This window comes from Astatotilapia calliptera, chromosome 12 (genome assembly GCF_964374335.1).
Source record: "Astatotilapia calliptera chromosome 12, fAstCal68.1, whole genome shotgun sequence".
Lineage (NCBI taxonomy): Eukaryota > Metazoa > Chordata > Actinopteri > Cichliformes > Cichlidae > Astatotilapia > Astatotilapia calliptera.
The window spans coordinates 15,941,158-15,953,897 of NC_137433.1; positions in this window are offsets into that span (position 1 = coordinate 15,941,158).

Sequence of the window (12,740 nt, forward strand, 5' to 3'; positions counted from 1 at the left end):
GCTGAAAAAGCTGAAAAGTTGCAGAAATTGTAAAGCTGAAGCTGTCTGCTGAAGATAGTTGAAAATAGCTGAAGAAGCTGAAGAAATCAAAGCTAGTTTTTAAAAAGTTGTTGAAATTTTAATAACTTTGCAGAACAACATCAAGTTAACAAAAATGCAATAACTTAGCAGAAATGCAATAACTTAGAAGAAACATAACAATTCAGCAGAAATGTTGTAATTTACCAGAAGCTACAACTTAGCAGAAATGTAATAATTTAGAATAACATAACTTAGCAGAAATGATATAATTTAGTAGAAAATTAATAACTTGGCAGAAATATTACAACTTATCAGAACTGCTATAATTTTGCAGAAATGTAATTATTAGGAAAAAACTGTAAACAGATAAAAGCTAAAAATGATGAAGTAACCTCAAAGTTACTTGTTTAACTGTGAAAAATGACCAGAAACATTAGAAAAGGAAGAAAACCAATTCAATTAAATTTATATAGCGCCAATTCACAACAAAAGTCGCCTTAAGGCGCTTCATAGATACAGAGAAAAACCCAACAATCATATGACCCCCTATGAGCAAGCACTTTGGCGACAGTGGGAAGGAAAAACTCCCTTTTAACAGGAAGAAACCTCCAGCAGAACCAGGCTCAGGGAGGGGCGGCCATCTGCTGCGACCGGTTGGGGTGAGAGAAGGAAGACAGGATTACCAGCCAGCAGATAAACTGATGTGAAACAAAACCAAAGTAAAATTGCAGAATTTACACAGTTGGTGAAATGTAAAAATGGCAACAAAAAAACCCCAAACAAACAAAAAAACAAAAAAACAAAAACAAACAACATTTAGTTAATAAATGCACAAGATGATTTGATGATAAATATGGTACCAATCTACAAAATACTGTCGAAATGAAGTCCACATTGTGATATATTTCAGGTGTGGAGAGTCACACAGCCAAACAATCGATGTGCATATTTAAAGAATCAAATAAAGAACATTGTTGTGGAATAAATTACAGTGAATAACTAGAAAAATTTGCATTTCCTGCGAAAATGCAGTGTGGATGCTTAAAGCTGAAGCTGTATGCAAAAAGTAGCTGAAAAAGCTGAAAAGTTGCAGAAATTGTAAAAACTTTGCAGAAGCAAAAGAAGTTTGCTAAAATGGAATAACTTAGCAGAACTGCAATATCTTAGAGGAAACATAATACTTGGCAGAAATACAATAGCATAGCAGAATTTAGCAGAAATATTGTAACTTACCAGAAACATGATAACTTCTCAAAAATACAAGAATTTAGGAGAAATAGTATAAGATAACAGAAAGAATATATTTAGCCAAAAATACTTAAACATTACAGAAACACTATGATTTAGAAAAATAGTACAACAGAGCAGAAATATTGTGATTTACCAGAGACACTGTGATGAACTATGAATATTGTAATTTTAAATTGAGACTATGTTTTAGCACAAATATTATAATTTGGCAGAAATACTATAATTTAGCAGAAATACCATATTAAGCACAAATCCTATAAAAAGCAGAAATGGTATGATTAAGCACAAATACTACATTTAGTAGAAATACTTTGTTTTAGCACAAATCCCATAAAAAGCAGAAATACTGTACTATGATTTAGTAGAAAAACTATAATTAATCAGAAATACTAAATTTAGCAGAAATACTATATTAAGCACAAATCCTATAAAAGCAGAAATAGTATATTAAGCACAAATCTTATAAAATAGCAGAAATAGTATGATTTAGCACAATAGTAATAAGTTAAACAGAAAAATTGGAAAAGCAAAATGGACAGCTGAAAAAATGCTGAACATGCTGAGGGTCCCTCAAATATACTTGTTAAATGACAAAAATCTGCAAAAACATTTATTACAGCCACACAATCACAAATATGTACACATGAGGAAACACACATGCACAGAGAGACCCACACACAAGATCCAATTCAGTCAACCAGTCTAAATATATTGAATTTAAATCTTAGAATGAGATCATCCCATTAAAAGCCTTTCTCTCTCTCTCTCTCTCTCTGTCTGTCACACACACACACACACACACACACACACACACACACACACACAGGGAGAGAGAAGTAAGTTTCTAGGTCAGCCTGGGAGCTGGTGAATTTGAATCCACCAATCAGAGAGGCTGTGCACTTTTCCCCACCAAAACAGGTGCATCTGTTTACACACGCAGCAGCACAGAGAGACACAGGATTTTTGCAGTCTATTTCTCATAGTGACGACTCCCCTCAAACAAATGACCGTAATTTCCTAACCGTAGGGGCTAGAACGGTCATTCTTACACCGTTTTGTTCAGAAGAGATGGGGGAATCTTCAAGTGTTGACAATTTAATATTAAAATATGAATTTTTAGAGATATATGACATGGATGACTTGTTGACTTAGAAGCCACGAATTCCCCAATATGCAAATTTGAATGCCTGAGACCACATATGTGATTGGCTGGCTGGGAAGCCGTGCAGGCCCTGATTTGTGGATTTGAATTCCTCAGCCCTCAGATATGATTGGCTGGCTTAGAAGCCACGAAGGCCCCAATATGCAAATTTGAATGCCTCAGGACACTTATTTGATTGGCTGGGAAACTGTGCAGGCCCTGATTTGAAAATTTGAATGTCTCAGTCCTCACAGAGGATTGGCTGCCTGGGGACCTGGCAGAAATATATAGAAATACTATTATTAAGCATAAATACTACATTTAGTAGAAATACTATGTTTTAGCACAAATATTATAAAAAGAAGAAAAACTATAATTTAGCAGAAATACTATATTAAGCACAAATCCTATGAAAAGCAGAAATAGTATGATTTAGCAGAAATACTGTATTTAGCACAAGTACCGAAAAGTACCAGAAATACTATAATTTAGCAGAATAGTAATAACTTATTGAAACACAAATGCACAGAGGGACACACAAACACAGGCTCTAATCCAGTCAACCAGTCTAACTATGTTCAATTTAAATCCTACAATGACATGCTGTCAAATAAGGGCAGGGTCCTCTCTCTCCCACTAAACACACACACACACACACACACACACACACACACACACACACACACACACACACACACACACAGGGAGAGAGGACTAAGTTTCTAGGTCAGCCTGGGAGCTGCTGAATTTGAATCCACCAATCAGAGAGGCTGTTTACGTTTTCCCGCCAAAACAGGTGCATCTTTTTACACACGCAGCACAGAGACATAGACCTGCTTCTTTCAGTTTATTTCACATAGTGAGGATTCCCCTCAAACAAATCACCATAATTTCCTAACCATAGGGGCTAGAGCGGTCATTCTTACACCGTTTTGTTCAGAAGAGATGGGGGAATCTTCAAGTGTTGACAATTTATCATTAAAATATGAATTTTTAGAGATATATGACATGGATGACTTGTTGACTTAGAAGCCACGAATTCCCCAATATGCAAATTTGAATACCTGGAGCCCACATACATGATTGGCTGGCTGGGAAGCTGTGCAGGCCCTGATTTGTGGATTTGAATTCCTCAGCCCTCAGATATGATTGGCTGGCTTAGAAGCCATGAAGGCCCCAATATGCAAATTTGAATGCCTCAGGACACATATATGATTGGCTGGGAAGCCGTGCAGGCCCTGATTTGAAAATTTGAATTTCTCAGTCCTCACAGAGGATTGGCTGCCTGGGGACCTGGCAGAAATATATAGAAATACTATGATTAAGCATAAATACTACATTTAGTAGAAATACTATGTTTTAGCACAAATACTATAAAAAGCAGAAATACTATAATTTAGCAGAAATACTATATTAAGCACAAATCCTATAAAAAGCAGAAATAGGATGATTAAGCATAAACACTACATTTAGTAGAAATACTATGTTTTAGCAAAAATCCTATAAAAAGCAGAAATATTGTAATTTAGCAGAAATACTATATTAGGCACAAATCTTATAAAATAGCAGAAATAGTATTATTTAGCACAATAGTAATAAGTTAAACAGAAAAATTGGAAAAGCAAAATGGACAGCTGAAAAAATGCTGAACATGCTGAGGGTCCCTCAAATATACTTGTTAAATGAAAAAAATCAGCAAAAAAATGCACAGGGAGAGAGAAGTAAGTTTCTAGGTCAGCCTGGGAGCTGCTGAATTTGAATCCACCAATCAGAGAGCCTGTGTACTTTTTCCCGCCAAAACATGTGCCTCTTTTTACACAGGCAGCACAGAGAGGCACAGGATTATTGCAGCCTATTTCTCATAGTGAGGACTCCCCTCAAACAAATGAAAATAATTTCCTAACCGTAGGGGCTAGAGCGGTCATTCTTACACCGTTTTGTTCAGAAGAGATGGGGGAATCTTCCAGTGTTTACAATTTATCATTAAAATATGAATTATTAAAGATATTTGACTTCTAATGCACCATAACTGAGTAGAGCGAAGCAAAAACTGCCTTGACTTGCCCTCAAACAACGCTTTCTAACTCTAAATCTATTTGGAGTATCGATATCATTCTTTCACCGTAAGAGACAGCAGGGTTTGGTGAACAATCATGGAAATTTTCAGGTCTCTGTGGAAATCCAACAAAAAGTTATGACGAGAGAAAAAAGTGGTTCATTTCCACAGTTTGAAATCTGAAGAAATCTGAGCGAAGGACAAATTTCCTACCCTCAAACAAGTCCAACTCATTTCAGAACGGTAATAGGTGAGAAAATAATTCTTGAATTGTGAGCGTCACGAGTGTCTGAAGATATACCGGGACAAGCCTCATGTCTTAACTTTGCTTCGTTAAGGAGATATGACGATTCGAATATGCCTCTCATTACAGAAATGCAGCGGTGATTTTGAACAAACTCTCCATTGACTTTATATGGAGAGTTTTCTGACCTTGTGTTAGTCTGAGGAGATTTGCCAAAATTATATAAATCCCACAACAATGATGGTGACATTTTCTGAAAGCCAGCAAAAATACCTACGTTTTGATGTATAATTTGTGGAAGTTGAGTGAAAATTGAGCAAGTAGCAGGAAGTTGTTCGGACATGAAGTGAAAATTGCAAAAGCTTCAGTGGCACACTGGAAGCCAAGAGCATAGCAACCATAACAACACATGTATTTTGTGAAAAATCACAATTTTGCAACTCAAAACTTTAAGAGGCATAAAAGTAAAACAGTAAAAGATTTGAAAAAGCTGAATCATACCTGAATAGCCCAATAATTTGTGAACATTTTAAAATTTGAATGGTTGTTCTAGGTGAAAGTATGAGGAAGTAGTTAAGTTTCAAAAACAAGCAAATTTTAGCAGAATTGCTGAAGTTTCCCATTCATTTCAATGGGACAAATTAAAGGAAAAAAGCTTAATATTTTAAAAAGTATAATAGCAAAAAATAGCAAAAGTCATAGCCGGAAAGAGCAAAAATAGCAGAATAGTTTAAAATTTGAACGGTGAAAATCGGCTGAAAATTGTGGAAGTAGTTCTACGGCGAAAAGTGTACGGAAGCAACTTGAAGAATAATAATAATAAAGATAATAAAGAATAAAGAGAAACAGGAACTCAATAGTGTGGATGCTTAAAGCATCCACACAATAATCACTGCCCTGCATTAGAGAGTGACTTATGATGAGGTATTAATTGGCTTAACTTTACCTCTAACAGCTTTTCACATAGTGCTGTGACCAGGGTGAAATCCATCATAAAGTAACTGTAAACAGTAGAACCATTAGCATGAATGTTATGGTTCTACTCTGATCAAAACTCAAGTCAGCTGTGTGACCTGATATAAAATGATAAAGAGGAACACATATAAATGACCTTTATGAACTTTTCAAAATGACTTTATATGTCTGACCCATTATCTATATATATTAGAGCAGATGTGGAAAACCACTGTTAGACCTACTCTATACTAACACAAACACAGTCACAAATTCATTGCTAGTGTGACATGTGGTCCTTTTTGCCTTTGACCAATGATATGCTGGTTACTTGGACCAGTTTAGTATTTGCTGTCACAGAGGAATGTTAACCATAAATCCAAAAGACAAAACTGAAAAAACATGTTAATTGCAAACATGTTTTTGCTTAGTAAAAGGATTGAAATTACATGGAAACTGTCACCTTAAAGCCTCATTGTAAATATCATCACAAACAGATGTTTTCCACGCGGTTAACAAAGCTCCACCACATCCAATCACTGCATATAAATCTAAAAGAAAACAACAACAAATAAAATGTAATTAACACAAGTGAAGTCTAAGGAGCTTGGAAAGAAAAGCGTCTGGACTTCTTTGAGTTTCTTGAAGACGTTTCACCTCTCATCCGAGAAGCTTCTTCAGTTCTAAGGGTCAATGGTGGAGAGTCCCAGATTTAAACCCAATGTGAGTTTCTCCACAAACAGGGACAAAGAACCCCCTGATGATCCTCTACCTAATCACATGAGCCAAGGTGTGAAAGTGGGTGTGGGTCCCAATCAGCCAGGGTTTTGGGTGAGCTCATTGTGAAACCTGGCCCCACCCTATCATGTGATTTCCTGAGGTCAGGAAATCACCCACGCCCACTCCCAGGATGTGAGTGGACGTTACAGTGTCTGGGGAGGGAACTCAAAACTGGATTATAGATGGCAGACAGTTGGTGTTGTAAACCACCGCCTCTGTTCAAAGATGGTCGCTCACAGTGGACGTAAATGGCTTCTTTCACTCCTCCATCTATCCAAAATGTGAACATTGGCATCCTCAAAGAGTGACCTTTGTCCTTTAGATGCAGATGAACTGCTGAGTCTTGTCCTGTGGAGGTGGCTCTTCTGTGTTGTGCCATGCGCTGGTGAAGTGGCTGTTTGGTCTCTTCGATGTAGAAGTCTGGGCATTCCTCGCTGCACTGTACAGCATACACCACATTGTTAAGTTTGTGTTTAGGAGTTTTGTCTTTCGGGTGAACCAGTTTCTGTCTGAGTGTTTTGCTGGGTCTGAAGTACACTGGGATGTCGTATTTGGAGAAAACTCTCCTGAGTTTTTCTGATACACCGGCCACATAGGGGATGACAATGTTGTTGTGTCTGTCTTTCTTATCCTCCCTCGCTGGTGTCTGATGTTCTTTTCTGTGAAGCTGGAATGCAGGCACACTGGACGAGCTTGTTCTAAAAAATACAGAAAAAGGAACATTTTATTTGTGTTAAGGCCTAAAAACTACAAATAAGTTATACAATGAACAATATTGAAATACCTTATAGGTGCTGCGGGCCACATAACCAGAATCCAGAGCAATCTCACACTTACATGATGGTGAGGAAAGACATGAGCTCTGCAATGAGGTTTGAATGTCTCAGTTGGGACACTGAAGAACTCAGAAGACAGCAATACCTGCACAGAGAGACAGAGTAGAAAAAGCATAGATTTGTAATCCATAATGTCAATTAAAACTCAAAAAGTGTCAACAAGTATAATCATTTGAGTGTGGAATTGTTTATTCAATAAACAGGATTTTAATTAATTAATTGAATTAAAAACACTGACATTTTTTATCAAAGATAAAGAATCATACCTCTCTCTGCTCTGAGGATCACTGAGCATCTCTGACAGGAAATACAGTTTCCTCAGTAGGAGTCATCATTGATGGTCTCAGAGGTTGTAGTGTGGCAGCATGATGATGGTCTCCAGATCAGGCAGGAGGTCAGGTGATGGGTGTGTCATCTTCTCCATTGAAGACACACTGGTATGGCAGTTCATAACACAGCAGTCTCCTTGTGGCATGTAGTTATCTGTGCAGTCCAGCACTGATGGATCAGGTTTGGCTCAGCAGTTCATGAAGATGGTGTTAAGATGTTGTTGTTTCAGCTGAGGATGGTGAAGTTTGAAGGTTTTCCCACAAAGGAGACTGTGCCCTATCTGAAAAAATATATCTAACAAAACACGTGCTTATAACACCACCCACCCAGCTCAGCCCCCAAGTGTCTATGTAATGCTGGTATGGGGTGTCGGTTACTAAGTTTAATTAGTGCATCAGAAAGCGGGGGCTACACCTAAAGCCCACACTTTCTGATGTCTTTGTTTATTAGCAGCTTTTTCCAGCTGCTCAGAGCATTCTGACTTGGCCTTTATCCACCCAAACCCAAACCCACCCGGATAAAGGCCAAGTCAAACTCACACACCATACCAGCATTACATAGACACTTGGGGGCTGAGCTGGGTGGGTGGTGTTAAACTGTAGTCGGAAACTTTCAGAAAACTATCCATTTACTTCTAAATCAGTTTTTATACATATTCTGTAAGCTGTACTAATGTTTTTCTCTACATAATGTATCATTATAGACATCTCTGGTAGCCTAAAGATAGTTTAAAACTTTTGACATTTTTTACCTGTAAAACATGATAAGCAAAAACTCATTCATCACAAAAACTTTTGATTCTACAAAATCTACTATAATCAAGAAAATATAATTGTCTGTATTTATTCGTGTATGTCATCATAATAAATACCTGCATTTATCTGGGATTTATTTATTTACTATTTCATATTTTAAAGCCCTTGGAGGGGAAGATCTCGTTTGTTGAGCTACATACGTCATAGTAAAAAGATTTAGTCATTTAAAACATGATGTTGGTTTATCAAATGTTGCAGCACATTTCAGATCAGAGGTGCATGATAGCAGATGTTCTCTGCTCTGCATGAAGTTCAGCAATGATTTGGTGAAATGATTAATAACATTGCAATAAGAAAGGGTCTTCTGACAGACAGAGTAGGGAAGACCCTTTTTTCAATGAAAAATCTTTTTCATGCTCTACAATCAGTAAACTCTGTAACAAACATGATCTGTAATTGTTTCAAAACTCACCAGACGACTTCATGATTGGCTCGAGGACAGGACACAAAAGACAGGGTTGTGGTAACTGTAATATGATCTCAGAACACCTGAATATAGACATTTCTGTGGCTGAGAAATAAAAATGAGGTCAAGCAGGGTGTTCTTGTCTGTAGTGGCAGAAGTGATCAGCTGTGAATACCCTCTCGACTGAAACTGCTCCAGAATCTGTTTTCTTCCACTCTGCAACTGGTTCTCATTAAAATCTCCACACACAATTATTGGGTGACAGTCCATTATTTCAAGTGAATCTAAAAGACTTACCAGGTTTTGCATGAATGGTGTCAAACTGTAGTCAGGGGGTCTGTACACAACAGCAATGAGTGCAGGGAATGGAGCCTGAACCTTCAACACTAAAAACTCAAGATCAGTGACATTATGCAGATACTGTTTTACCTGAACCTGAAAATGATTCCTCAAATACACAACAACTCCCCCACCACTTCTGCTGGCCATGTGAGGAAAGTTTGTGTAGGACACATGTCTGTTGCGTTTGAACATGGTGTAGCCATCCAAATGAAGACTGTCTGCAACAAAGGAGCCTTGAAGGTGAGACTCAGTGAGACACAAAACATCTGCTAAACACATTTCATGATGACTCTTGATGTCACTGATGTGAGATGGCAAACCCTCTGTATTGTGATGGATCAGTGTAAGAGTGTCAAGTCTGCTGGCTGTTTCTCTGACCTGAAGAAGAGGCATCATTTCCTCAACACTGGCTTGTCTCATGGTTTGGAGCGCTGCAGTTACCTCGGGATTGGCGTAAATCTTTTTCTCATCCAAGTCCTGCAAATAGAGTCCACTGAGAGACGTCACCCTGCTGAGAGCAACGTAAGCCATACCTGGTTCAAAAATGTTCTTCATTGAAACTACAGCTGTCTGTGTTGTAAGACCCTGAGTTTTGTGAATTGTGCAGGCGAATGCTAGCTTTACAGGAAACTGTCTGCGTACTGCTCCTTTAAACTTCAGACTCTCCTCTGCTCTCTCAATGTAAACCAGATCATCAGAAGCTGCATTAGCACTGCGGTTGTGTCTCATAGGCTGCCGGTTGTCCATCCTGAGCCCCAGTTTAATCATGTGTCCATCATTTTCAGATCTCACCACCTTTACCAGTATACCAAAAGCACCGTTGACTAAACCGTTTAGTGTGTCCAAGTTTCTGGTCAGCATGACTCGAGCTCCTTCAGCAACATTCAGAGTGTCAGGTAAATCATTTCGCCCACCTGTAAATGGTTTGTCTCTTCGTTCCATTCTGCCTGTACATTTATCCTTCTGGAAATCGTCTGCATTGATTATTATGATGTTTGAATGAAGCTTCTTCAGGGTATCTATGTTATGGGATTCCACATTCTTGTTGGTGGCATAAATGTGTAAGACCTCAGTTGGACATTCTTCTGGTGCAGTCACAGCCTGTGACAACAAATCTCTGTCGCACTGAGAAAGCTCATCTGTCTTTTCTTTGACTCTAATCCTGTTCAGCATCTCTGCAAAGGCCACATCATCTTTCTGACGCATGATCTCGGTTAGAGTGATCATCTGAAAATGTTCCTGCCATAGGTCAATCTGTTCTGGATCGTAAACACAGAGAGGTTTAGACTGTCGCACTGGTGGCAGCTGGTAAAAATCTCCAACAGCTAAAACTGACATTCCACCAAAAGGTCTCTGAGTGCCTTTGATTTGTTTCAGTCTTGCATCCACATAGGCAAAAAGGGGTTTTGAAACCATTGAAATCTCATCAATAACAATAATTTCAGCATTCATCAGCTCAGATCTGACTTCATCCAGTTGGTTACCAAGTCCTTGAATGGGTGGTTTCAGACTCCTGGGTAGTTTCAGTAGAGAATGTAACGTAGAGCCACTGATAGAAAAAGCTGCTGTACCGGTAAATGAAGTCAGTAAAACAGTTGGATTTGATATGTCAGCTTCTTCTGCATTAGCAGGCAGTCTGCTCAGGATCTTTGATGCTTCAGAATGAATACACTTAATCAGATGTGACTTTCCAGTTCCTGCACCACCGTTGATATAGAAGAAAAATGGATCTGGGTTCAAACCACAAACTCGCTGAATACACCAGTCTCTTATGGCATAGAACACGCAGGCCTGCTTCTGGTTCAGATTCTGATACATTACACGTACCACGGCTGGATCTACTGCAGGTTGTTCTCTGACGGCTCTGATCTTTGTTACAGCATCAGACTGACGACTGTAGTCGGGAACATTCTCCTGTTCGTTCTCATCATCAGAATGTCTCTCAGGAAGATTCTCATCGCATTGCAGCCTCACAACTTCAGATTCAGGAGCAAGATTACACCATTCATCAATCACAACATCCCTATTTTGTTCAAACTCTTCCAGTGCACTCTCAATATCCTCAGAGTTCTTCTCATACTTGTCTTTATTTCTTTTCACAATCCGTTTCACAGACTCACTGTGGTCTGAACATGGAAGTCGTACAAAACCTGAGTTGTAGAAGGACTGATAGGTTTGGAACCCTTGTGGTTTCAGTTCCTGCTCTGATCTGTGTGGAAGGTAAAGTCTCAACAGTCGACCATAATATTGCTCAGGATCTTTTTCCTGTGAACAGTGGTAATATCTGATTATAGCTGGTTTATCATTCTTTCGCCTTTGTACAAATCCAAGCTGGTTTAGAAGAGGAAGCACATCTTTTCCTTCATTTGGACCACTCACCAACCTGCACAAGGCAGCAAAATCAGCCAGTGACATTTCCTCATATTCTGGGGTCTCAGGTCTGCATTTGTATTTATCACTCAAACTTGTCATCCAAATATTACAACTGTCGTGTGTTGTGCTTTCCAGGAAGCTCATGGGCCGACTCATTTTTACTGGGTTATCATCTGTTGGTACAAATACAACACTGCGGGAACATTTTTTCATTTTTAGGCCACAGACTCGAGTCACACACTCCTGTGCGCTGATTTCTCTCTTTTTTGAGTAAGCTTGCATCACAGCTCTCATTTCATCACATTCATTGACGGTGTTCTTATCAGAGTTGTCAATAACTGTCTTCAGGTATTCAGAGAGGCCAGATTCTTTCTTTGTTATATATTTACAGAGGTATTCTATACATGAATAGGCATTCAAAATGAATGAGACATCTAAATTAGAGTTCCAGGCTTCAAGCAGGTCTGGGTTGTAATTGTTGATCCAACACTCATTTGGGTCACGTTTCAGAATCAGAGCTGTTTTCTTGTTTATGTCTTGGAGGCATTGTTCATACTCATTCATTGTTAAGTTGCATCGTGACAGAATCTGCTCTATGGTGAGGGAAGCAGCTTCAGGTTCCTTCAGCAGGTTCAACAAAGGTCTGAGTTTGGCTTTTGCAGCTTCAGTGTCTGAATCCTCATCCTGTCTCACAATCATTGTTCTTGTGGCTGGTGGTTTGGGAAACCCAAATCTACAACCAGAGTTCACACTCTTAAAGCATGTCTTTGTGTGGTTTTTGCTGTGCTTTTGTAGCTCAGTGACTTTTTTGTGCAGTTCAGGTTGTTTTTCTGGATCAGGGAGTTGAGCTGAGATGTATCTGTCCACAAAGTCACAGACAGTTTGGTCATCATCCACATCTGCTTCTACCTTTTCTCGAATCCACAGCAACATGTGTATATGTGGACTACCTCTGTGCTGGAACTCAACTCTGTAAAAGTAATCAATGATCTCACCAAGGGGCTGTGCAGGAGAAAAAAGCAAATCTCTGAACAAAGCCTCAACACGTTTATCAAACATTCGCATGGTGGTTACTGGATTTGATCTTAGAATTTCACACTTTTCTGACCAGTCCAGGGCTTCAAAATCAACCTCTTCACCTTGCTGTCTCTTTATTGCTTGAATCACTTCAGGCCATCTCATCTCAGCAGC